At 39.2% G+C, this 26,749-nt stretch overlaps 1 long non-coding RNA gene across 3 annotated transcripts in view; it reads right to left on the bottom strand.

Annotated features, from left to right (window-relative positions):
• LOC122466826 overlaps window positions 1-26,749 on the bottom strand; it is a 185,472-nt gene that overhangs the window by 118,220 nt on the left and 40,503 nt on the right. The window contains exon 1 of one of the 3 annotated variants that reach the window (XR_006292695.1): window positions 9,472-9,512. The exons of 1 other annotated variant lie outside the window; for it this stretch is intronic. This is a non-coding gene — a long non-coding RNA (uncharacterized LOC122466826). Of the gene's footprint in view, window positions 1-9,471; window positions 9,513-26,749 lie in introns of those variants that run through there. One more of the 3 variants, XR_006292694.1, reaches the window with a different exon arrangement.

Genomic DNA, 26,749 nt, shown 5'->3' with positions numbered 1-26,749 from the left:
GTTTGCATGCTTCAGAGATGAAAACCATAATATGTTCACCAAAACTTGGCTGCATCCTCCTAAGAGCTGGCTGAAAAGTCTGCTTTCCTTGGGATAAAAGTAACCACACATCCTGTTTCTCTCCCAGCCAGTATCTAGTAACATTTGAGACACAAATAGTGAAACGTTCTCCTTCTACATTTAATCAGAATTGGGTGTCTACTGGAACACCAGATGCAAAACCACCAAGCTGTGGGGAAGTTTGCAGCCAAACTTCATATCATGGCTCATTTCTAGACTTCATCATAATCATAAATATACTTAAAGAAGGTTTGCTCTTGTCACAAAGTTGGCTGAATAACTTCTATTTATTGTTTACAGTAATAATTGGAACACATTCCACATGGCCACCAAGTAGCAGTATCTTTCTCATATGGCCTAGCTCTCTTTTCCTTTTTCATGACTTGGATTGCAGTAGTACTGAAATGCCTCAATCAGGATCAGGTTTCCCCCTTGTGTTAGGCACTGTACAAACATACAGAAAGATCAGCAGAACCATTTAAGATGTTAGTAATTCAGTAACCTGAAAGATTTGCTACATAACTGGAAAAAGAATCCATTTTCCTCTAACACAACTCAGTAAGCAAAGCCCTTTCACTGAACACAATTGCAGAACAGTCCCTCAATATGATAATATAGCAGTCTTTTCCCATAAAGGTTTGCTAAACTGAAGTTTGCATTTGATAATCCTGGGATGCCTTAGAAGTATATGCTATTTTGTTGAGAGAGCCTTCAGTTTCTCTCTATACTTTCAAAAAATCACCACCTTGTTCCAGTGCCATTGCTGCACACATATACTTTTCATCCTTCAAAATACAAGTTTATAAACACTATCTGCTACTGGCTATCCCTTCCCCAGGGTTTCAATTAAAAAACATAAACCAGTAAATATTAGCACTTCCCTACCTCACAGCACGTTGGGAGGATAAATACATTAAAGTTTATGAGGTGCTCAGCTCCTGTGATAACAGGGGGGCATGCAAATTCCACAGGGAAGGAACGATAGACAACTAGCTAGTCAGTCCACCTGCCGAACCAGCATGGTCAAAAGTGCAATTGGCCTGAATCTTTATGCGCTTCCCCAAATCCAATATGAACTTAGTTTATATTCCAAAAGGCAGAGAGTGAAGTGTGTGGGGGGGGGGAGGAGGGGAGGGAAACCTTCACTTCCCTCTGTCCCATGACTGCTCATCTCTTAACTCATCTCCAATGATATCTAAAGAAGAATCTCATGACCCTCTACATTTGATGGCAGCAAATCCAACTTTGAAGCCACAAAGTTGTCTCTACCCTCTTGTGTCAGCAACTGCTTTTCAAGAAATATCACCTGGTTCTTTCCCTGTCAAAAGCTGGTTGCCAGGGCTGTTGGGCTTTCTTCAGAGCCCACTTGATGTGGAACCTGAAGAGTTTCTCCTCTGAAAATCTAAGCACCAGAGAGAGGAGGGAGTGGCCAGTGCCTATCAGGAGGATGAGATGAAGGGGCGTGGGGTTCAAGAGGTTCAGAGATATTGTTCAATAAGCAGCTGAACTTTTTTTTTAACTGGATTTCCAAAGCTTTTGAGATTTGCCAGCTGTTAATCACAACATTTCTCTTTTTGTATATGCCTGAGGTGGCAGAGATGGATTACATGCTCTTTCATCGGATTCCTTCTCTTACTCTGTGGGAAAGTGGTATTTTTAGAGCACTCATGCAGACAGATACTCAGCCATGAGGATGTTTCACTAAAAGGTGTTTGTACTTGAACAAAATTAGGATCAGCCCATCGTTAACAGTCCTCTCTCTATGCACTTCTGTTGTATTCATTTGAGTTTACTGTGTGAATCAGGCTCTGGCTCAGTCTCTGTAGGTACTTATTCCTTGCCATTAATAGAAATGCATCTTCTCATTAGGGAATCACTGGAATGTTATTCTCTGTTAGAAAGCTATGGCTAAGAAAAAAATCTTTTTCTAAGTCAGGGCCTAATCCCATTATAAGGTTTGATACAGCTGCAGCAGAAATAAACTGGAGAGCCATTAAAAAAAATTAGGTTGGTTATAATAGCCTAAGTTAATCTATTTCTAATTTACTGTATTTCCTAATTCCTATTTTAATACTGTGGCTACAGAATTTCATGCCAGATTTGTGGAAAAAAAAAACAAACCCCAACATATTGGGTGTTAGAGATGGGCTGAAGGGGCAAGGTTCAGATCTGAGCTTTCAGAACATTCAAGGTTGTGTTCAGATCCAGGGACTTTGGTTCAATATATGAGAGAGAGAGAGAGAAGGGCCAGATGCAAAGTTTATATTGAAATCTGAGCTTTGTTCATATACATATTTTCCCCAGAAATTGAATGAGATTTAAGATTTATTTTCTTTATAGTCTCTAGAAGTTGTTAAAAGAAACCCAAACCCAAACTGTCATCACCCCTAAAAGCCCATACTCAGATGGTCTCAGGCAGCACTCTGATCTCGAGTGCTTTACCTTCATGCTGAGGGATGTCAAATGGAAATAAGCATTCATATCACTTCCAGCTAGCTGCAGTCACACAATGGTAGCTGCTTCAAACAGGAATAGAACTGGACAAATTAGGTTCCTAATAAGCCATGGTGACTGAAAACACAAGGGGATGCCCTGTAGTACGAAAGATTGTGATGCAGCAGGACATGCCACATTTCAGGTTCAGGAAAGCAGGATATAGTGGGCCTGATTCTTCAGCACCCTGCACATCGAGTAGTCATGTACACCATCTTTGTAAAAAGCATGTAGAATTCTGCCACTTGGATTCAGTATTGTTTTAGAGCCACTATGCATAGGTGTAAGGGCTGTCTACATGAGTGGTGTTACCTACACTTACACAAGGTGCAGAGCAGTTCAGAACCAAGTTTGTTGTTTTTATCCATGTAACAGTGAAGGGTTTATGGTACAAGTAACTATATTCTATTAATGTACTCTCTAACACAGAATGGAAGTGACTCTTCTGATATAGTTAAGATATCCCTTTGCGTCTACTAATCCATCCTTCCTATGTAATCTTTCATACATGTAAACTTTCATAGAGCTGGTAAAAACAATTCCTCCTTTCAAATTTTGAAAAAAAAAAATTATTTACAATCCAGGAAATTTCAAAACATCATAATGAATATTTTTGTTTCAATTTGATTCAACAATTTTTTTTTGGTTTTCAAAAAAGGAAGCCAAACAAAGATAGTACTTTAAAACAAAAATTCCCCATCATATAAAAATCAAAATTACATTTTCCTGCAAAACATTTTTAGCAAAACCCAATTTTTCAGCAGTAAAAGTTTTCATAAAGAAATGCAACCAGGAATTATATATTTGTAAGGAAAACAAGATATGGGCATCTAAACCTAGAAAGTTCACAAATGGAAATATTGTACAGAAACAGCTCCCAAACTTTTGAAAGATGAACCCCTCCCTTTCAGAAAAATGGAACCAATCATGCCCCTCTTCTACTCCATCACATGTTGTCAAAGACTTCTTAATTTATACATCTTACATGAAGCTAGCAGGAAGACATGGATCACTTCAGAGGGGAGCACCTCACACTTTGACAAACCCTTCTACACCATATGGTAGCAACACAAATTAAATTCAAGTAGTGTTAATAGTAGAAGCATTTGTTCAAATGGAGCAGCATTGTAACAAGAAGAAAAGATAGGTGAGCTTCATTCCATTTGGAGAAAGAAGGTAGAATGAGGATTTCTATGGCTAGAGGATAATCACTAGAAGTAATAAACCTCTAACTTACATTAAGGGGCCAATCCTTGTTTCTGTGCTCAAGGGCTGTACTTACAAGTACCTTCTCAAATTTGGAAGAATTGCTGCAACCCCATATATAAGGATATTTGATAGTCCACTGCGTGTCCAGGTTGACTATTTGTCCTGGCTTTGCTCCTCTCCTTGCATTCAAAACCCAGTTTACACCTGATACTCAGGAAAAAATTGTTAAAGAGCCATTGAAACTTCTGTAAATACTCTCTCCCCTTTGATCCTTCTAGTCTTACAGTTTTAATCCAAATCTTTTACATACAGCACTGATGAAATTGATTTGCAATTGAAATATATTTAATGTCAGAAGCCTTCCATTTAGTTGGAAATGTCCTGCTCGTCAGGAAATCTGTGGCTATTCGTTGTCAATTTCTGTATAAGTGATACAAGAACTAGGGCGGATTGTGGTGAATTATGTGACATTTCTTTGTTCTGTGCTGACACCACTCAACTGCCTGCCTTTCCGTACACACATGCCACTATTATGTGTTTTTCAGTTCATAAAGTGTGCCTCATTAACAGGCTCTAAGCACATGCAGTAAAAATTTAGAGCAATACATAACACTTACTGACAATGTCAAACCAAATAGAGTCCGAATCCTAGAATAGGCTTGATTTCCCTTAGTCGCCTTTCCTCAGGCAAAAACTTGAGTGAATAGATGAGCCCTACTCTGTACCTTGAAGGTCAAAAGACTGGCTTTGACAGATCATCAAGGGAAGCAAATTCCAGATCTGATAGTCTTCCACTGAGAACCCTCTGCCTCCAGCACACAGATGTACAAATCTTCAGAAAAACAACCCATTTATTATAGATTGTCCTGGCACTGCACGACATAAAGGCATAGTTTCCCAAGTCGTCAAAGCCCAGACTACACAGGAGTTTATAGATTATAGGCAACACCTTGAACTACTTTAGTTACGGTTTCAGCATTCCTTGCTTTTTACAATTCTGTGACTTGAATCACCACCAGCCATTACATTTGTTAACCCTTTCTGTATATTTTGGTGCACAACATAGAGCCAACAGAAGTCGCAAACCACAACAAGCTGCGTGCCATAATGTTGCATATACTGTCACTTTGTCTTGTGCTTGTTTTTCAATCCTAATTGAAAGTATTTATCCTTTACCAGCTTTGCAGAAAGCACTTTAAAATTATGCACCAAATTCTCTCTCAAGTAGTTAGGAGATGGGTGAATTTCACTCTAGGTCCCACATACACGGAGTCTGAGCAAATTGGTTTTGTACAAGGGACTATGCAGTTTCGTCGGTGCAGCCCTTTACATCAACTCTTAACAGGGAGGACAAAATCCACCCAACAACTCTTGGGAAGATAGTATAGCAGCTCCACAGCCCCAACCACTGACTGCTAGAATCACACAGTCACAGACCTAGTGGCTTTGCACTTTATCCCTCATCCAAAAGCTCACCTTCATGCTGGGCCAAATGCTATGTAGGTCTGTGGCACATCATATGTTTGGATTTACCTACATGTTAGTTCTATGGCCACCTTTTCCCCCCACACAGTGGACCCACAGAGACTCTGCTGCCTTCTGTGGCCCCTAGACAGTGCAAAGGTTCCATCCTGACAGTGATATCAAGGCAAAAAAGCCAAGACACTGCTGCCCCTACCCAATTGCTATGTTTTCCTGACAATGTGATTTAAAACCTTTAAAAAGGCAGCCCATCCACAATCTCTTGGCTCACAGGTACAAGCTATCAGGGATTCTCTCGCAAAAAGCATTAAAATGATCTTGTTAAAAATATAGTAACATTTAAAGTTTTCTTTTGGAGGCGGGAACCATACCCCACCTCCCTCTCCACTGATCACTCCTTCTCCCTTTAAGATAACATGTGGCCAGATATATCTCAGGACACAGAAATTGACATTTATAAGCCTGTCTTTTCCTTTTTCACATGGAATCATTTCAGTTGTCTCTGTGATCTAGTGGGCTGAGCGTAGGACTAACAGATGATTTCCTGGCTCTAATCCCTTCTCTGGCATTTTCTCAGGGGTCTTGAGCAAGTAAATTCTCTCCCTCAGTTTACCCCAGGAGAGAAACAGGGTTAATTACATAAACTCAAGGGAGTGCTGAGGATTAGTTAATGATTAATTTGGGAGCAGGGACTGTTATCTATTATATGTTTGTACAGTGCCTAGAATAATGCAGCCTAATCTGATTGAGGCCTCTAGCCCCTATAGCAATATAAATGTTAAATGATAATAGCTGCAGAATGCTCTATACAGTAAGTGCCATTCTGGTGCTCAATCCTACTTCCAGTAGACTGAAAAATAATTTGTTTTAAAACAAAAGAATCTGGCCACATTTAGAAAATATTGTTTGCACGTTGCCAGACAGTCTCTGAGGGGGAACACTGGCCTTTGACTAGAAATGTTTGTTAAATTTAGCTGATTTTCTTCCAAATGGACAGATATAGCAAATTAACTTGCTGCAAATTTTCCCAGTTCTGCTGCATCTGCTGGAGTATTCCTCAGCAGCTCTGTGCAGGGTCCCTACTTTTTGCAAACATGATTCAATGAAGAAAGATCTGCTTGCTATTAGCATTCCTTTTCTGTGACTCACATGTCTGTTTCTACATTAGTTGGTTTTGGTCTCCTTGTACAAACAAGACTACGTAATAAAGCTTTATATTTTTGGTTCTTGTGTAATGTTGCTTATTTTGGTGCCTCTTGGAGAAATAAAGGATACTTAATTTAAACTGAAAATGCTGCTAGCCGTGAAGATAGTATCTTCCATAATTAAAAGGGAGCCATGCCCTTGTACATGTCAAACCACTGCTGTAAATTTATATTTATTTGGGGCTTGTAAACCTATATTCATTCTACTTTGTGAATTATCCTGTTCTCGTCTCCCCTTCAAGAAGGGAAAATTATTTTTGAGCTATACAACAGTGTTATGGTTTATTTTCTTTGAAGCAGCCGTAGATGTCACATAAATACCACCACACAGATAAATTGTTTCTTAGCTTGTAATACTAACCAATTACTTGTTGGGTTTTTTTTTTTTAAATATTGTGGTTGAGATATGGAAAGCAGGCTTGAGAATTTAAACACAGGCTGTGTCTACGTCTCCTAGCCTGCTGCTTTGAAATGCATTTCTTTTAATCCTTGAATATTTGGCAATGTCTGTACAGCTCTAATATTGATAGTCAGTCTGGGGTGTGTATGGTTATGGGAATCCCAAACCATAAGTTTTAGGTTGTACCCACTGAGGTTTGGTTCGAGTTTCATATTCCTTCACCTCTGCTCATCAGGAGTTTCATTTTTGGCCTACTTGCTGCCTCCTAAAGATTACAGATGTAGGGAATATGGACTAGCCAGCTGCCTTCAGCAAACCACAGGCTGGATAGTGAAGGCTAGACACATGGGCTTCTAAAAACACTGGAAGGTAGGAGAGAGAAGAACCCAAACTTTTAAGGTTCACACAGATTTATTTGAACCATCTTGCACTCTGAATCTTAATGGGTATGCACAGGGTGTACTGCAATATAAAATTTGCTCCATTCTTTATAAAATCAATTGGTGTTCAAAAATCTATACTCTTCCTAGCTTTCCACACAACAGCAACACAAAGCACAAACAAGGCAATTTATCCTTCATGCCTGAATTTTTTTTTCCCCCCAAAAAGAAAGAAAAAAAAGAAAGTCATCTGCAACACATGGCTGCTGCTCTTGCTTATTTCCTACTTCCAGTCATTCATAGATGAATATATAGGAGGCTGTTCTGTCTTATAAATCTGATGTACTGTACAGCACAACGGTTTTGGAATTTTTCAGTGTTTTTTGGTAAAATGTTTTCAATATATGAAATTCTAAAGCAAAAAATGGGGAGTTTTGCAGTCTTGCTGACTGTACATTTCCACCAGACAAGGAAGAGACATCTCCTTCCTTGCCAACTTATTCCACAAGGTCTCTTTTGCAGATGCACATTTTCCATTGCTAAAACCCCATTGTTAAAACATGCATGAAGACTCCAACAGCAAACCAAAGAAATAAGCTGCTGGAGCTGGCCTTCCTCAGAGAGGGTGGCCTATTGTGTAGCAACTGTCTCAACAACATCTCTGGGTGGGGTCTTGCTCTGCCAAACTAGTGCCAGTTGTAACAGCTAACACCACTTAATAAAAATTATTCTCAGTCCCATATTCAGTCCCCACTGCCTTCCTGTAGCATGTTGCCTGGCTCTTGGAAATACCAGGGTGGGGAATGGTCATATACACATAGCCGTCACACACCATGCTGTTGCTATTTAGTTACCAAATTTCCATTTCAGATAATGTCAGTAATAAGGATACAAGCAATAAAAGGAAGTTTTCCCTGGTTTACCAGCACTAACAGTCAAGTAGTTTGAATTACGCTAAGCCCACAAGATATCTGGCACAAAACCAGCCCGTCATACAGTGACCAGTAACCACTCTGCTGTTTGGTACGGTTAAAGTTACAGATGGGTAGGTGAAAAAAAGCCCAACATTTCCATTCCTCTTTAATGCTGCTTTCAGACAGCTTCGCAAATTTATCGTAATGGGGAAAGGAAGGAGGGTAATGGAATGCAGTCCTTTCACCCCTGCAGGAGGCCAAGGGTTCACTTCTGCCCCCAAAACACTACATCAAGGATTATTAGTTTCACTCCCCTGTGTTATAAAATATCAAGAGTGGTCATCCAGTTCACCTCCCCATGAACTGCTTCACCTCCCTTAACCTCTGTTTTTTGTTCTCAGGCTATGTTTCCCCCTGTAACAGTGTTGATTACTCAGGTAGAAGCCCCTTGGTCAACAACTGAGTGGTAGGAGAAACTGACAAACTCATCTGGATTCCTCAGTTCTAAGGTTTGCTTCCCCCCACATCTGTGTGTGTGTTTGGGTTTTTTAAATATTTTAATGTTGTTGCTTAAATGTTACCAAATTCAAAAGATAATCATGTAATTAAAGCAAAGTTTCATTTAAAGGATAGTAAGTTAGTGAAACTGATATTAGGGGATATTTTGCATTTTTGTTGAAGAAACAAAAATAAATCTTACACAATTCGTATTAATGTCAAGTGCTAATCCTCAGGTGGGGACAGGTAGGGGACCCCTCAGAATAAGGACAGAAATTCAATCTCTCTTACCTAAGTGTGCTTTATTATTCATTATTTATCAAGCTCCAGAATTTTGCCTGGCACTTCACAGAGATATTACCCAGTTCATTTTTCTAGTTATTTTATCAGCACGTTATCTAACTGTCATAATATCTTTCATTTCCAACACTTCAAAAATGTTAATGAATATGCAATACACTGTGTGAACATTTTTATCAACTTTTAATCTAATGCATCTGACACTGAAAATCAAGTCAGACTAAAAGGAAAAGAATTCAGCTTAATAAAATGATTATATTTTTGACTCCCTGCTAAGTGATTGCTAATTTTGGGGTCTCATAGGTCAGCTTCCCATGGGAGAAAAGTCAGTGATACTGAGTTAGGTTTTTTCTTTTCTCTAGTGTAACTCATTTATTTATATGATACACACCAGTCCCTGAAAATAAGTGGTTTGTAGGTAATCTCCCCCTTTAGAAATCTCAGCCAAGCCACCACTGCCTGTTCCAGGGAGCAACTCTGCCCCAAGAATTGATTTTAGATAGAGAGATTAAAGAACAGAGCAAATTTACCTGCTGTTTGCAACAGTTGTCCTGAATGAACTTCCCCCCTCTAACTTTGCAGCATTGCTTCACTTTAAAACACATGAGTAGCCCTAGTGCAATCAATGAAATCAACAGGATGACTCAGATGCTTAACTTTAATCACATGCTTAAGTGCGTCACTGATCAGGGCCAGAGTTTTCAGCCCTCAGGACTCCTAGAGCCCCAACTTAGACCTAATTGTATCTTCGTTACATTTTTAATTTGAAGACTTAATTATGGATTCTATGAGGATGATTCTCATTATGGAAGGGGAGGAGTCACACTGGCAGAGTGGTACTCTCAGGGGCCATTTACACCTTTGAAAGACATCTGGGGTGCTGGAGGAAGGGGTGCAGGGCAGAGCAGATCTCATTTCTCCCAGCCAGTGGTGGAGCAGGATCATGGCACAGCACAAGTCAAAGCCAAATAAATAAATAATGGAGACAGGCTGTACCAAATAAAAATTAGAAAATCTACAGCTCAGATGTGAATGTATATTATGAAATAAATACTACACACACTGATTATCTGAAATAGCTAAAATGTTATTTATACTTGGTGTTTAATGGACAGGTATGATATTTTCATGATACAGGAATCTAACCAAAAATTAAACCTGGCGTCTTTGTGATGGCATTTAGCATAGCCATGGCCTATCAATATTTGGCATGAGTACATGCTAAACTTTTCAGCTCTGGTAGCATCGTATTTTTGCTCCATCATAATTTCCTATAATACGTAGCTCTCAATTTAGATGCACAACTGTTATAATTAACTTATACCAGATAAATTTTTAATTACTCTCAATTTATTAAAAAGAAAAGTATAGATCAGGCAAAATGCATTGCTAATGCCATAAATCACTTCTATGTTTCGAGGAATGTAACAAACCACAAGAGCTTCCTTCTCACAGTGTGTAGCATCAAGAAATCCACTTGAAACTGTTGCATTTGCTCTCCCTGTGCATACGAACCCTGAATTATTAATATTTGTAATAGTATTGCAATAATGTCCAGGGGCCCCATTCAGGGATGAGGGCTACATTGCACTTTATAAACACAGAAGAAAAATATGTGAATATATTTATATAATATAAAATATACTACTGTTGAGAAAATAGAAACCTTTACTTTACAACATTTATATTCAATTGCTGTTGATGATGTTTCACTGCTTCAGAAATGTAATTAACCACTGTTTTAAAACACTGACCTTAAATGGCTTAGAGCCCAACAAAGCAAACTTAACTTCTTCATGGCTACAGCACGTCAAAAATTTCCTTTCCCGCATTCATGCTTAGAGGGCGAAATGAGATATTCTTTTTGCTTCCTATTGGCTAGAGATCTTAGTGCTTGATAAAGAAAAACAGGTGTAGTAACCCCAACCCCAAATCCTAACTAAAACATACACCAAACTACTTAAGAGAAAAGAGCAAAGCAGGGTAATGCATTTGAAATAAGAGTAATCTAAAAAGTAACATGATTTTAAAATGTTTTCTAAGTTAATACACTTTTGTATGAAACTAAACTGTTGTGATGTCGTTTAGAGTCCAAAGACTTGGAATCCTACTTCTGTAAGGGGAAAAAAAAAGCCTATTATTCCAGGCAATACAGTTCAGTAAGGGCTCATTGAAGTCAGTGAGGGCTGAAAGTGCACAGCACCTTGCAGGATTAAGCCTTAAAGTGCGTGATAATGCAGGGTAATGAGCATCCCCAGCTCCCATTGAGAGTTGTCATGTTCAGATCTATCCAGGAAGTGCTCAGCACCTTGCAGGATTGCACCCTTTAGGGAAGGGCTGTTATACTGGACAAAGCTGTACTGCATTTTTTTATTTTAAGCACAGATTATGGGCCAACCTGTGTGACTCCATGGGGCCATAAAAGGGAGATAGGTTCCTTTCTCATTCACATATACACTGTCCTGGTGTGATCTCTGCTGCAGACCTGGAAGCCTAGACAGGGACTCCACCCCTGATACTATCATTCTGCACAGGTGAGCATGGAAGAGAAAACGGGTGGGCTGGGTCTTATCTCCACCTCCACCCCCCAAATATACCAGCCGAGCCATCTGAGAGAGTGGCAGTAATTTATTTTTGGTATGGGCCAGCCACCTTGAAGAGCATGGAAGGAGCTGCGCTTCTCTAACTAGGTGTCACCCCCTCAGTTAGGGCTAATAATGAAAGGGATTATCTAGGCTTTCATTTGTAAGGAATGAGGGGGGAAATGTAACCCCATGTTTCTCTACTGAACATAATGCATGATATAAAGTATTTCTACTGTGATTTTCCTTATCAATATAAAAATGAATACAACAAAAAGGCTGTCTATGAAAAATTAAATTGCTAGACATTTACCTTAAAATAACTACCATGTTAAAAAGAAAGACTCAATGACAAATGTGTCAAAAAGAAAAGCAATTTACCAATTTTCCTAAGCGTTCATGATTGATACAAACTGGAGGGATATATTTTGACAAGAGAAAACTATATGCACTGAATCTTGAGTGAAATTCTTCTATCAGTGTTGATACCATTAACTCACTTCAGTTCTTAACAGACATAACCCTCTGTGATTTACATTAAAGAAATAATCTAAGAGAACCTGTATTCAGTTAACATTCAATATATATAAATAAAGCCAGATCCTGCAGTCTAGAATATCAGCTGATTTCAATGGGAGTTTTGTCTGAGTAAAGACTGCAGGATTGGACCCTAAAACATGGGGAGGACTTCATAGTTAAACACTGCAGCTAACAATCAAACCTATTTCATCAGATGCTTTTATTACATTATGGTCATTGGCAATAAGATAAAAATTACATGCATTTTGTTACCCAACTATTATTTTGTCTACCAGGATTTTAAAAAAAACCCCCAACAACAGTCAGAGTAGTTTCACCCATTTTGACCTGCTAGAGTGAAACCACAGAGCATGAATTGAGCTGTTGGAAAGCAGTAAAAGTACTTTTTTTAAAAAAAATCTTCAGCTTTTCCAGGGGCAGAGAAGGCACAGGCAAAATACTGAGGGCATGACAAGCAACGGCAAACAACTGTGAAAAGGAATCTCTGGCATCTGAGATGATGGAATTAGATAAAGACAAAAGGATGCAGGGGGTCCAGAGAGAGCCTCTTTCACTAAGCCAGTCCCATCCATTCACAACTGAAGTAAATGTTCTTGTGAGAATGTGAAGCAAATCAATATTTTTTGTGTTCAATATTCCTCTCAGGGTCAAAGAAAGGCCTTCTTGTTTCTTGGGCATTAGTCACAGATGTTACTTAAATTATCTTTGTTATTCAAACAATGCCACAATGAGGAATTTTATGAGAAGGAAGTTTTTAAAAATTTCACCTAAAAATTTGTACACTCATCTCTCAATTGAATGTTTAAAGGGGAATTTGGGACGGGAGATGGACAGATGACAGTTGCAATTTAAGTTTTTATGCCTTGGAAATTATTTACAATTTCTGTGAGCTGATTAGAAAGTAAAGCTTTTTAAAGTGGAAAATAAGATGGATGACATCTTGATATGCAGAGGCAACCCCATCTATTTTAGTGCTTCAGAATGTATTGGTTAAAATGGTGTAGCTAATGTGGTTTTAAAAACGGTCTGTTTTCCTAGTCTAGACATACCCAGAATGTTTGCTCAAACAATGAAATATACTTACCCATAATACACTTTCCTCTATACCTGTGTAACTCCAATGAATCCGACAGGGTAAGTGAAGGGCAAGTTTGTCCTAGAATTTTAAACTGTTATAATAACTACATTTGTTTAATATCTACCTTCCCAGACTCATTCACTGTATTTTAATCTGGGCACAGGCAACATTTCCTAAAACCTATTCAAAATTATTAGCATAAAAATGACACTCAGGATGAGAACTGTAAATACACAAATTGACAAATAAGTGTACAAAACAAGTCACAAAGCATGAACAGACAACTCAGCATACTGTCAGAGAAAATCTCTACATACCATACATACATCTTCAGTATTTCAAGGATTCATATGACATAAAGGGATTGTAGCCAAGTGAAGAACAAATGCATAATTCATGAGGAAATGCTTTCTAACATAGTGGTGCTTTTGATTGCCTAAAAATAGAACAATTAAAGGCAATATGCAATAAAGTGGTTTCTAAAACTACATGCACATTTTTTAAAAATTGTGTAAAATTATAAATACTATAATTCACAGGTTATCAATAAGTTTTCATACTATTATATAAAGCAGTCATGCACACATTTTTCTCCTGTTGATTTATGTATCTGTCTGGAAGGCATAGCCCACTTCTTGCCTTTACTTTTGCTCGATGTAAATGAGTCAGGAAAGAGTACATTTACTAATTGGTTTAGAACATGCCTTTCAGTTAATGTATTTTCTAGAACACCGCATATTTGACATGAGATCACAAAATGTGGGCAAAGGCATTTACTTCGATTCCAACCTCTCACTCAGTGGCACATCATGTACCGTAAGTAGCAGTTTGGGAAGTATTTAGGTTGCAGTAAGTTCCCAACAACCTAAACAACCATTCTCTTCTCCTTCTCCCCCTGCCCCCCAACTTAATTTCTATTCAGTATATACATATATCATAAAGGTGAAGTACAATGTTATTGAAGCAAGAAAATCTGTTTCCTTTTAGATTTCTGTAAAACATACCATATGTTACATTCCTTATATATGTGAGAATACCTAATATTTAGCACAGAATTTGTCTCATAAAATGGTTCATAGAATACCCTCAGATATCATGATATCTCATCAATATGCCCAATACATTGATTTTTATGAAGAAATTGGACATGTATTGATGGTGCTAACGTTGAAGAATATAAAAAGTGCAGAAAAAGGGCTAGTATATTAAAAATTATAGCATTTTAAACAGCAGTTATGATTATTCCAATAAAAACCCAATTCTCTTTACTATATTTGTTTTTTGTTACAAGAATATACATTTCAACTACATGAATCAGGTTAGAAAAGAAGTCATAATTGATATTTGAGATTAACATTACCCAGACACTTATACATAATACCACAAACTGCCATTTATACGCTAACATGCAAACTCCAGTGCTATAGCGCTGTGGACACACAGCAGCTTAACCCCAGAACTGTCAGTCTGTATTATTTTCAGTACTGCAATTATTTCACTGACCTACTTTTCCAATGACCACTATCCTACTCTAGGCAAGAATCAAAGCGGAGAGAATTAAAATCTATTATTATAGTTGTAGATTCCCTTCTCCCTCCCCCAAGTTTTAGAATCTGTTATGTTTTAATCAACAATACACTGAAGGGAAAAGTAGTCAGATATGAGTTTCATTTTTAAAGTGGTATTTCCAGTGAACACTGGTAACTAAAAAAGAGAAGCCAACAAAAACTTTATTTTTTTTCCTGTAAGAAATATGCATTTATGGATCATTTGTCCCCGCCAGCTTCTTCCTTTTATTATGTACAGTCCATGTAGGAGCCAGATACTCAGATAGAGTTGGTCAGCATTGATTTCACTGCACTTATGGTAATTTTCACCAACTGAGTATCTGGCCCATATGTTATTAATATGCTTTAACACAGGAAACAATACTGTGTTACCTAATCCAAAGTATTGCATCCATTTAAAATTGGACTTTTCCTTTCAAGAGAAATATAATAATAATTAAAATTAGTCTAATCTTGATTTAATCTTCTGAGGATTCAGAAATGTATCAAGTAATTATTAATGTCGGGCTATGTTGAGACCTGGTTCCTTCCTTGCTTCTGGGGGAAATAAATCTGCTGTTGCTCCATATGAGTAGTAGATTACTTCTCCATGCTGGCTCAGCTCCACTGGCAGGTGCATTGGGAGTCAAAACTCTGTCCATTTTCACGGTAGGGGAGAAATAGAGGTCCCATGAAGCTTGCTTTCCTCCACCTGTATTTAGACTAGCAATGCATAAAATCTACCTAATGGAATAGGGGATCATCATATATCCCCCTCCGTCCCCTTTGTGGGTACAGAGGTCAAGTACTAATCTGCCCATATTTAACTCTTATGTGGTCTAGCATCACTAGCAAGATTATTTCATTACTGTTTATCTTTACATTTCAGAGTGAAGAATTCTGATTAGCAAGAGTTTGCCATTGCTGGTCCAGACCATTTCTCCACCAAAGTTGACACTACTTTTGAACCTGCCAGACACTATCACCCCGACGTAATTTCCCCCAAAATGTCTTTGTTGTGGACTCAACAAATATGAGGTGATGGATCACCTGCTTGAGTGCTTTTGTGCTATCAAGGACAGCCAGAGACACATTTTAGATAAAAAAGGATTTATTAAACAGTCATGAAATAATAGTGAAGGCAGGTAGACACTGACACCATAGATCAAGAAATGGCGAGTCCTGCAAGATGCTGAGTGCATTCTATGAGGTGATGAATATCCACAGGTCCTATTGCAGACAAGGTGCTCACTACCTTTCAGACATGGGCTCTCAGTCCCTAATGATTTGGGGTAAATTAAAAAACAAAGAAACCTAAATGGCTTAGGAGCCCAAGTCTCATTCCTAAATTCCTTTTATAAATGGGACTTAAGCTACTAAGTTAGGCACTTTTCAAAACTATATCCTTAAGGCAAGTCTACACTACAGTCCTGCATCAGTGCAGCAGCACTGCACTGCAACTGCACTGGAGCGCATCTGGTGAAGACGTGCTATGCCAATGGGAGGGTTCTCATCTGTTGGAATAATTCCCTCCTCCCTCCCCCCCCCCCCCGGCAAGAAGCGTAAACTATGTCGGCGGGAGAGCGTCTACCACTGACATAGTGCCAGTGAGGACAGCGCAAAACTTGCATCACTCAGCCGGGGGTGGGGGGAGTAGGGGAACGGTTTTTCATCCCCCCCAAGCATGGTAAATTAGATTGACTTAACCAGTAGCATAGACCTGCCCTTAGTCTTTTTTATAGCATGATGCGAGACATGTCTTTTTGTTCAGACTGTCTATTAATTTGAGGTGTTGGAATCCCTCAGCAATTAGGTTCCTAACTGCTATTCCTCTGATTCACAGATTTTAAGGCCAGAAGGGACCATTATGCCATTTAATCTGGTCTCTGGCATAACACATGTCATAGAATTTCACTATAAAATCCTGCGTGAAGCCTTAATTTTTGGTTAAAAAGTTTAGATGGCTAACACTGGAACTTAACCAAGGATCTCCAGAACTAAAAGCATCAGCCTATACACCTAAAGCTAAAGGTCCAGATTCTGATGATGGCTTTCTTTAAGAAAGTTGGTTTGACCTTTATGAGGGAATGTAGAGTATATCCTCCCTTTTCGAAAGCGTTGTATTGTAGCAGTTCTAATCATGTGAAAAGCACCCAGGTATTATATGGAAGGTACCTGCTCATAAAGCTCATGATGACACCAAGGCCAGAAGTTTCAAACTTGAGTGCCTAAAGCTAATCAGGTAAGTTTTAGGTACCCAAAGATGAAGACCCTGTACCCAGGTCCAAGCACAGTAAACAAATTACTATTGTGACATGAGGCCTATCTGGATGACCAACATCAACTTGGACACCACAGTTCCCTTTATGGGTCCCCAGTCTTTTTCTGAGTCCTCTTTTAGGACTGTCCTTGCTAACAGGGAGACTTTGGTTTCTCATGTTGGAGAGCTAATATTATACAGGATGTAAGCAATCCCCCAGGTTTGCCTCCCAACCATTTTTGAATCATTCTTACTCTAATAACCCCCTGATCTCCAGTCCATGTAAATGTTCATGAGATGAGAGCAACACCTCTCCCATCTTTGTTCTAGTCTCGCTGTCGGGGATTATCAACACAACGAATACATATCTGAGCAGGAGATAACATGCAAAACTCAAGAGGCTTATGCAGCCATCTAGTAAACATGTAGAGCTCTTGAGAAAAAAGGGTATAATGAGGGGAACACTGCCCCAGCTTGTCAATTACAATAAGATTTCAGTATGTAACAGAGTATCTAAGTGGAAAATTCTGGGTACCAGAAATAAAATGTGATGCTATACGTTGGTATTACAAAGTACATTGATGGGGAGAGGGAGAGACTTCCAGGAGGAGAATGGTTGGCTCATGTCTCCTAAAGTAACCTCCTGCTAACGAATAAGTTGTTTCCATTAAGAATTGCCCCTTCAGCCCAAGAACTGCACCAGTTAACAGTCAATGTATCCAGTTCAGAGTGTTTTGATGGAAACAAGTTTTATTGGCAATCTTACAGAGAGACAAGTCTTAAAAAAATAAAGCATAACTAGAAATGCACTTGCCTATATGAATGCAATGGACAGCATCTCTACACTGGCCTTTAGTGAGTTGCAGAATACTGAAATATTACCTAACATACAACATGGTAGGATAACATTCAATTCCAAAGCCTAACTTCAGATTAAAATATTTAGTTCCCACATTGGCTAGTAATGGAAGAACCCCCTGTTTCCTCTTCGCATTCCCCCAGTTCGGCTTTCAAAGTCCAAGCTGCAAATCTCCACTGGGGCATCGAATTTCATCATTTGTCTTAAAGAGGTATTTTATCTGAACATTCATACCAAAAGAGAGCTCCTGAGCTGACATTTGAACAGACCATTAGAAATCTGTGACAAAATTCTGCTCTGTTGAAGTGAACTGGAGTTTTATCGTTGACTTCAATGCAGCCAGAATTTCACCCCTGAAATATAGCACATGAGTTTGTGTAAAATCTAAAACAAAAACTTTTACTTCTTGATACCGTGATCTACCACACTAAAACATTTTTACATGTTTACCCAGTACCATGTGAGAAAAGAGGTTTTCTGTACATTGGGTTTGGAGTTGTAGATTTGTGAAGCTTGAAGCCAGCCTGACCACTACTCTGGTCAACATTAGTGAGGACTGAAATGAGAGATAGGCCTCAACCAAGATATCTGCATCTAAATAATCTCCACTTTTGAGTATTTCTCAAAACCTGAATCCAGATCAATTTTTTGTAAATAGCCACTATCATTACAATGAGCCAAACAAAAACCTCAGGTCCAAAGCCCTTTGGGCTGGCATGTTCAAAATGCAAATATGAATTTTACTTTAACTAGAGATGGGCTCAGATTGCAAAAGGTTGACCATTTAGTATACTGAATATTGTACTGGAATTAATTGTTTGCTTATATAAAGAGTATTTTTGAAAGGCTCAGTGAGGTGTCTTCCCCCCCACCCCACACACAGAATCATCATGGCAGTAGGATAAATGATGGAATTTTATTTCATTGTAATTTCATTTTAAAAATGAAAGTTTGGCCCAGTATACGGCAGTGCCCCTTTCAGAGTTCTTTTGGAATATTGCATTAGACCACAAGACCCTGTACCCACACAGGGCCCCAATGACAATATGAGGGCTGTGTAATGATCAGGTTTATGCTGCACCCTAACAGCATGCTAAAATTGTTAGGGTGCTATTTTGGTCAATAGGATAACAGCCAATGTGGGGTACTGCACACTAAGTCTGAATAGTAAAAATGTTTATAAAATATTATTGAATTATTTTCAGTTTTAAATATATTTCCCATATCATAAGTGTATGCTTCCAATAACTGACCAGAAAGAATTAACCCCATTTTACCACATTATTTTGTTAGAAATCAATAAAATATTGTATAACTTATTTTGGGTGGGGATGTAAGAGATGTGAACGCTGAATGCCAGAAAACTCAGCATCCAAATCTCTTAGGGTATGTCTACACCAGTGTCGGTTGACAGACATAAAAGAGTTTGCTCTGCTTGAGCTAGTGTGCTAGAAATAGCAGTATAGCCAGGGATAACACGGGCGGTAGCCTGGGCTAGCTGCCCCAGTAGGTACACAAGGCATCCAAATAGATTTGTACCCAGGCAGCTAGCCTGAGCTGCTACCTGTGCTACTCCCAGCTACACTACTATTTTTAGCATGCTAGCTTGAGCAGTGCTAGTGTGTGTCTGTCTACCCATACCAGGAAGCATATCCCAACTGCAATGTAGATATTCCCTTAGGCTGCTTTGAAAACCTTCCCAATGTCAGGGGAATCTTGCATTGCCTCTGCTTCTACTGTATAGTAAAAAGAAAAGGAGTACTTGTGGCACCTTAGAGACTAACCAATTTATTCGAGCATAAGCTTTCGTGAGCTACAGCTCCGTTCATCGGATGCATACTGTGGAAAATACCATTGAAATAATTGCAAGACTACAGCCCAACATTGCAAAGACGGTGTGCTCAACTTTAAGCATGAGTAGTCCCATTCAGCTCAACAGGACTGCTTCCACTCTTCAAGTTCTGCATGTCCGTACATCTTTCCAGGATCAGAGCCCTGGCTTGCATGTAATTAATTACAAAGAAAAACAATTTTTTGCCTCAAATAATTGCAGTATCCCTTTTATGGAATCTATGGAATGCAATTTTAATGCTAAATACTTTCATATATAACTGTAAAGCTGTTAATGATGACAAGTTCTGCATAAAAAGGAGGATTTCAGTATGCAGGGCTCTCAGTCCATCTGTTATTGTTTGGATGATACTTTTTTTTTTTTTTTTTTGGGTAGAACCAATGTAGAAGCAAATGTGGCTTTTTTTCTTTTATATAAATCCAAATAAATAACAGCAGTTTTTGTTCAGGTGCAATTTGCAGTTTATTCAGAATTTGTAGAGCCATAACATGCAAATGTATGTTTGTACGTATGCACTTGGAGAATTCATTGTAATTATTCTGAAAGTTTACTATTAAAATGCTATATATGTATATATTTACTCAAGAAAAACATAAGATGATGCCGCATTCTCCAAGATAAAGGTGGAAAATCCCAGCAAAAATACAGACACAAATCTTGCTTGAAATGTTCAAAGAACTGCAATGTCATCCATTCATTTCAATTCTATTGAACTGTACAAATGATATAGTTACATTTACTTACCAGATCAGTGTCTGGGGATATAAATCACCCCTTTTTGTGTTCCAATATATTTGCTGCAGTGGGTTTCCAAATGTTTAAATTCATTGAGAGATTCTATAAATGCCATTTGGAAGGAACACATGAGCAAAATCAATGTTTTAGCTGGATCTATTATTTACAAGTGTTATGATATATTTCACTGTACAAAATGATAGATATTTGGTAATTTTAAAAAGCTTTTGTTTATAAATGTGAATTTGAAGTATGCATCTGCTGTTTCACATAGATCCAGTCTGTCACTCGTAGGAATACACTGTATTGGAAAATGTGTAATTTTTTTTTTAAACCAGAGAACAATAATTTTCTATTCAGTTACAATAATCACTTTCTACCCATCACATGCATCAGACAATGGGTGATGCACTAGAGTAACATATGCAAGAGCTTGCTTGTATATACGCACATTGTCTTCTGCCTGAAAAGAGTTAAATAGAGCGTATAAGTGGCAGAAGCAGAGCATCTTGGGCTATATAACAACTAAAATGGGTTAATTAGTGCAGAACATGCATCTGAAGATAAGATTCAACTGTAAATTTTATTTTTTTAAAACCTATTATGTCTGATGACTGTATTCAGGATTTGGGATACATGTTAAAGTAAAATATGTTAATTTCCCAAGATGAATTAAATAAGAGATTTTATTGCTGATGTTAGAAATATTAATTATCTGTACAATAATTGAAATGTATGCACATTAAGCTTACATTTGTGAGTGCATTTCTTCTTCATGATTGTACATAAAGCACAAAATGTAGCTGACCTAGAAAGCACAGATACTACCTCATAGTCAATGGGAAAAAGTCTGAGAAAACTACCCTGAGAGTGTTAGTCCAATACATAATTTAGTGAATAACAGAAAAATGTCGTTTTGACAAGTGTATTTGAGCTGCTGAAATCTCCAAATAATGCCATCAGACAACTGTCTGTGGCAAGATCATCGTCAGCATTAAGATCAGGGGAAAGGTGTACTCGTAACTAACAGGATTGCATCATCTCCACCCTACTTGGCAAGGATGTATTTACAGGCTTGTCTGAAGAGTTTCAAATAAAATATCCTTGGGCTAGGACTGTAGCTGTCTGGTCATGTTTCCTGTACAGAGCTGACCTCGTTGTCATTTAACAAACAATATTATTTTTTTTTTTTAAATAAAGTTCCCAGAAGGTATAAGCCTCATACTGGCTAGTGAAAGTCTGGTTCTCTCCTCTGTTCAAGCAGTGCAATGAGCCCTTTGAGTCCAGGGATCTTTTTTCTTTCATCTCACTCTTCCTTATTTTAAAGGAGTTAGGTTTGGAAGCCCCATCTCCAGCGCACTTGGGGAACTGCCAGCTCCCACAGTAATGACAAAATACAATATAGGAATAAATACTAAATCTGGCCACTTCTTTTTTTTCTCACAAAATTGCTGGGTGTATAGGTTGAATGAAATAGACATTAATAGCTGTTGGCACTTAATTTACACAACCAAAGTTACAGGGCCTGCTTAAGGATGTTAAGTCCTTTCATTTTCCTTTCTGCTCTTGTCCACAAAGGTGCTATCTGGAAATTAGGTGTTGTGAAGTAAGTGCCTGCAGTCTACTGAGGCAAAAAACCCTTTCCTTAGGGCAAGCAGACTTCAGCAGAAACAATCCTCCTGTCTTTTCCAACGCATAGAGTAGTATTCAAAGGGCCACACAGAGTTTTGGCTGCAATACATCCATGTAAGTCAAAGGAGATTACATGGCTAAATTCCTATCTGGTGCTTAGAAAATTTGTGTAAAATGGTATAAAATGTTTACAAAGTAATGCAACATAATATAAATGTGAGGTTCTCATTGACATCAATAGGGGTCAAACAGCTAAATCTGTCCACATAGTTTTCAAAATGTACCCATATTCTCTATACTCAGGCAGAACCTGAAAAAAGTAGACAGGTGCACTGCTGAGGAATTGTAACCCTGTAGTGTGTAGAACATAGAAGCTGCTACAATTCCTAAAGGTGATCCTGATGTCTGAGTGTGATATAAGTTTGTGTGAGAGCTGGGGAGGGTGGGGGAAAGAGAGAGAATCTGTGCATTAGATTTGGGAGAATTGCAGCCAGGGAATGGGAATCTAAAGGTTGCTTCAGTCCAAATAAAAATATAAGTATTATCTGAGAATTTATAACTCCATTTTGATAGAGTTCAGTCTCAGTTTGTCTTTTTTAATTTCACTACATTAATACAAAGTACCATTGTGAAAGAATCTTATACACTTGAAAAATATTAAAGCCTATTTTCTTGTATGCACCTTTTCAATTCATCTATGGATTCTGGCCAGTGGGAATTCTAAATAATGGTTTGAAAAGGATAAACATCATGATATGAAAGTATTAAGATCTCTTTTTTTTGACTAGGATGGGCTCTGGCAAGAGATTTTAAACCCAGGAAGTTGAAGTAGATTAATCTTTTCCTAAAATATGATCCTGTCATACTTACTTCTTAGACAGGTTAAATATCCACAAATGCACGTCAGACTCCTAGCCTGATATGCATGGGGGGCTTTGGAATAGGAATAAAAGAGAGATGATTAAGCAGGTCTGGCACGAAAAGTAGTGGTCAATGGAGAGTGCAACTTTTATCTGTTTGAAAAATAAGCTCTGATGTTAGTGGGTCTAAGCCATTAGGTTCCTAATAATAAGCAGATTCTGTGTGTAGCTCTTTTCATCTTCCAAGTGCTGCACAAACATTGCACTTGATTCAGCTGTACTAATGCAGTAATGCAAGTTGCACCTTCTGTACCAGCGGAGACCCTGGCACCCCAGGGAAATGTATCTGATGGGGAAGACAGGCAGTGCTTGCACTGCCACAATGCTTTAGGGGCTTCATCACGTGGAGGCAGGATGCAGCTGGGGCTCTGTAAGAGGCTGCTTGATGGGTTGTGCCAAATCAGCACATCCTCTGGTCATGCCGCCTTGCCAGCCATTGCTGCGCTACTGCGGAGTGGGGTTTGCAGGCACCTTTGTGCTACCCAAGCCCCCTTCAGATGGACTTTCTGCCTCAAAAGGTCCTACATCCTGGGGACACTTAGGGCTGAATCAAGCCCATTAATTAATTCTCATTCTGCTCCTGTGAGGTCCATGGGTAGGTATTAGCTTCTCTAGCTATAGGTTGGAGATAATAAGGCAGAGTCTAAAAAAACCCAGTGACCTGCTCAAGACCACACTGAGTGAATAAGTGTCAGGGCAGGGATTACAATTTAGGAGTTGTTGACTGTCAGAGCTGCACTTGGACCACTGAATCATGCCTCTCTGATGGATGGGATGGAGGAGGCGACTGTATTTAAACTAAAAGAAGAAAGAAACCTTGCATTTTCAACCAGTTCATTTCTTTAGTACCAATTAGAGAGTGTTTTTATATTTGTTGGTTAAAATCGATATGGCAAGTTATCACTTAACAGTGACACTAACCAGCACGTAGAAAAAAAAAGAAGTATGGTATTTTCTGTTTGTTCTTTGTAGTCAACTATTCTTCCAAAAAATGGGGAGCTTGGCCATCGTCAGGTATGGTGGGTAGCTCCCCATGCACCAGTACAATCTAGGCTAATTTGGGTAGCAAGTCTGTAATCAACATACTGGAGGAGCTAGCTAACGGATTGTTGTGTGCCTTATACTTGCTTCTCTCAGACTTGATTTATTATATCTGCTAATTGTACCAAAATATATTCGGGAAAAGATGGTGGCAGAAGCAACCTGCCATATTTTCCATGACGCTAACATTTACTATTTACTGGCTTCCTGTAAGATGACTAGTACCCTGCTGATGTATTGGTAGTGGAACACAGGAGCAGCTAATCAGAGGTTAAAGACATAGGGGCAGCACTCCCCATTGTTAGTGGCTTTTGTGTCAGGCTTTGATGTTGCATGAAGATGCAACATTACATTATCTTCTGATCACAGCAGGTACCATGCAAATGAGAAGGGGGGAGCAAGAGAAGAAAGGTATATAAAAGGAATCGATGTCCCTCAAGCAGGCCCATAGTCATGCAAACAAATTTTTGCGTCTGCTCAGCTCTGTGTAGTTATGTACAAAAGCATCCTTGGTGCTATGTGTATCATTTCTATGAATAACATCATTTTCACTTGACCAGGATGCAGAATTTGTACAATAAAACATATAAATGGGGGGGTCTCTTTACCATGGAAAATGTTTAAATTGCCAGTGCAATTTCCTACAGTCCTACGATGCTACAGGAGGAAGAGTTTATGCCAAATAATATAATTGGACCTGACATTTAACTGTAACTTGCTTGAGGCAAGTTATGTTCTATTATAATGTCAACAAATGTGCATCAAGCCACCAGAATCTGTGATCCCCAGCATGTGAAACCAGAGGAAGTTATTCTCTCTTCTATTCATCCACCTCATTTATCCAGCAAGTGAAGAGGGGACTTGAGGGGGAACTGAGCTCCTCAAGCCAGGGAGAGGAAGGGGAGCTTTCCCTCTGCTTTTAGCAGAGGAAGGAGACTTGTGCAGTCCGGGCTTCCTCTTACTTTAATTCCTGTTGCTAATGTCTCACAGTTTGTCTCACACACATTTTCAAGGCACAAACCACTGAATACACAGGGATAAATGCCAACTTGGTGTAAGCAAGGGCAACTCCATCAGTGTCAATGAATCTCCCATTTACCCCAGGTCTCAATGTGACCCTGAGTCTATGTGCATATTGCAGCCTAAGTTTATGCACTATGTTGATATCCCCATGGCCATGCATGTTATTTTTGCCTCTGTAGCATTATAAGAGATTTAAACTCCAAACTGCAAAAGGGAAAATCCTGAGGGATGTACAGATCCCTTACTCCCACACAAGAGAGCTCTAGGGGTTGATGGGGAAACAGGAGGTCAGGGATGGAAAATTCTGACAGAACCTCACAAAACATTTGCTGGCAAGTTGGGATGGCTCCATGGGCTCTTCTATGTCCCTCATCCCCATGTTACTTGGGAGAGGGTATATCTGTCTACCGAAGGTAATTAGCAAAGGTCCCCGATCACAGTAATATTTGAGTGCCTCACAATCTTTAATATGTTTACCCTTATAACAGATAGGGAAATGCGGTCATGTCCATTTTACTGATAGGAAACTGAGGCACCAAGGGGCTAAGTGACATGCCCACTTGAAGTCTGTAGTGGAGGAGGGACTTTGAAGCTATGTCTCCCAAAGTCCTAGGCTAGTGCCAAAACCACCAGGCCATCCTTCCTGTGTGTTTGGGGGCCCAACTGAGCCCTCGTCATCCTTGACTTACAGCCCTATGCAAGAGCAGTCAGTCAGATCTGGCATTTCAGGGAGGGGCAAGAAAGTCTTTCCGCCCCTTCAGTATCTCCACTCCTAAAACATGGCAGCAGGGTGATGGAGGAACATATTCTACTGTCCGAATAGGGGAGAGGGTTGGGTGGCACCAGAATACTTCCACAGCCATTGCTGAAAAGGGAATTTTCCCTTGGGATCTGATTAGTGATCCTTGAGTGCAGAGCCATGCCAGGCTGTGGAGCTCTGTCTAAACTCCGAGCCTATGGAGCAGCAAGGTCAGGATTTGGCTCTTTGTTATTCGTGTTTCAGCTGGCTGGTACAGCGGCTGACACAGTGTAAACTGACATGTAATCCAGAGGCACAAGTGACAAACCAGAAATCTGCTTTTAGCCATGCAATTGCACGGAAGTGGAGATGTCCCACATGAATATAGTAAATTCCCCAGAGGTCTGCAATAAATGTGGTTGCCCTATATAGGCCAATTGCATGTTACAGTGTCCATTGGCTACCATTGTATATATACAGTTTAACAATAGGTTAAACACCAGATAGAGAGGACACTTCTACACAGCAACCCTCCTTCCAAAAATCTCAGCAGTGAGCCTCAAAGCTCAGGTCCGCTCACTCAGGCTTGGGCTGTGAGGCTAAAAATAGTAGTGTAGACATTCAGGCTTGTGCTGGGGCCTGGGCTCCAAGACCCTCCTCCCTCACCAGATCTCAGAGCCCAGGCTCCAGCCTAAGCCCAAGTGTCTACACTGCTATTTTTAGCCCTGCAGTGTGAGCCCAAGTCAGTTGGCCCGGGCTCTGAGTCTCACTGCTGCAGGGGTTTAGGGCTGGGTTGTTTTGGGTTTTTTTTGCGCTAGGTAGACATACCTAGCGTGACCACTGTCAAGGGTGTGGCTATAATGTGACTGATTTCTAAATATGTGGCCAGCTTAAAACCCAAGGGAATGAGGAACATCTGACTTTCTGAATGAATGACTTTTGTATTTTTCTGTCTTCTTGCTCCTTCGATGTGGCTGACCAGCCATCAACTTCCTCTTTG

This window comes from Chelonia mydas, chromosome 8, assembly GCF_015237465.2.
Source record: "Chelonia mydas isolate rCheMyd1 chromosome 8, rCheMyd1.pri.v2, whole genome shotgun sequence".
NCBI lineage: Eukaryota > Metazoa > Chordata > Testudines > Cheloniidae > Chelonia > Chelonia mydas.
The sequence above is the reverse complement of the archived record's forward strand: the minus strand, read 5'-3'. Positions and strand labels throughout refer to the sequence as shown.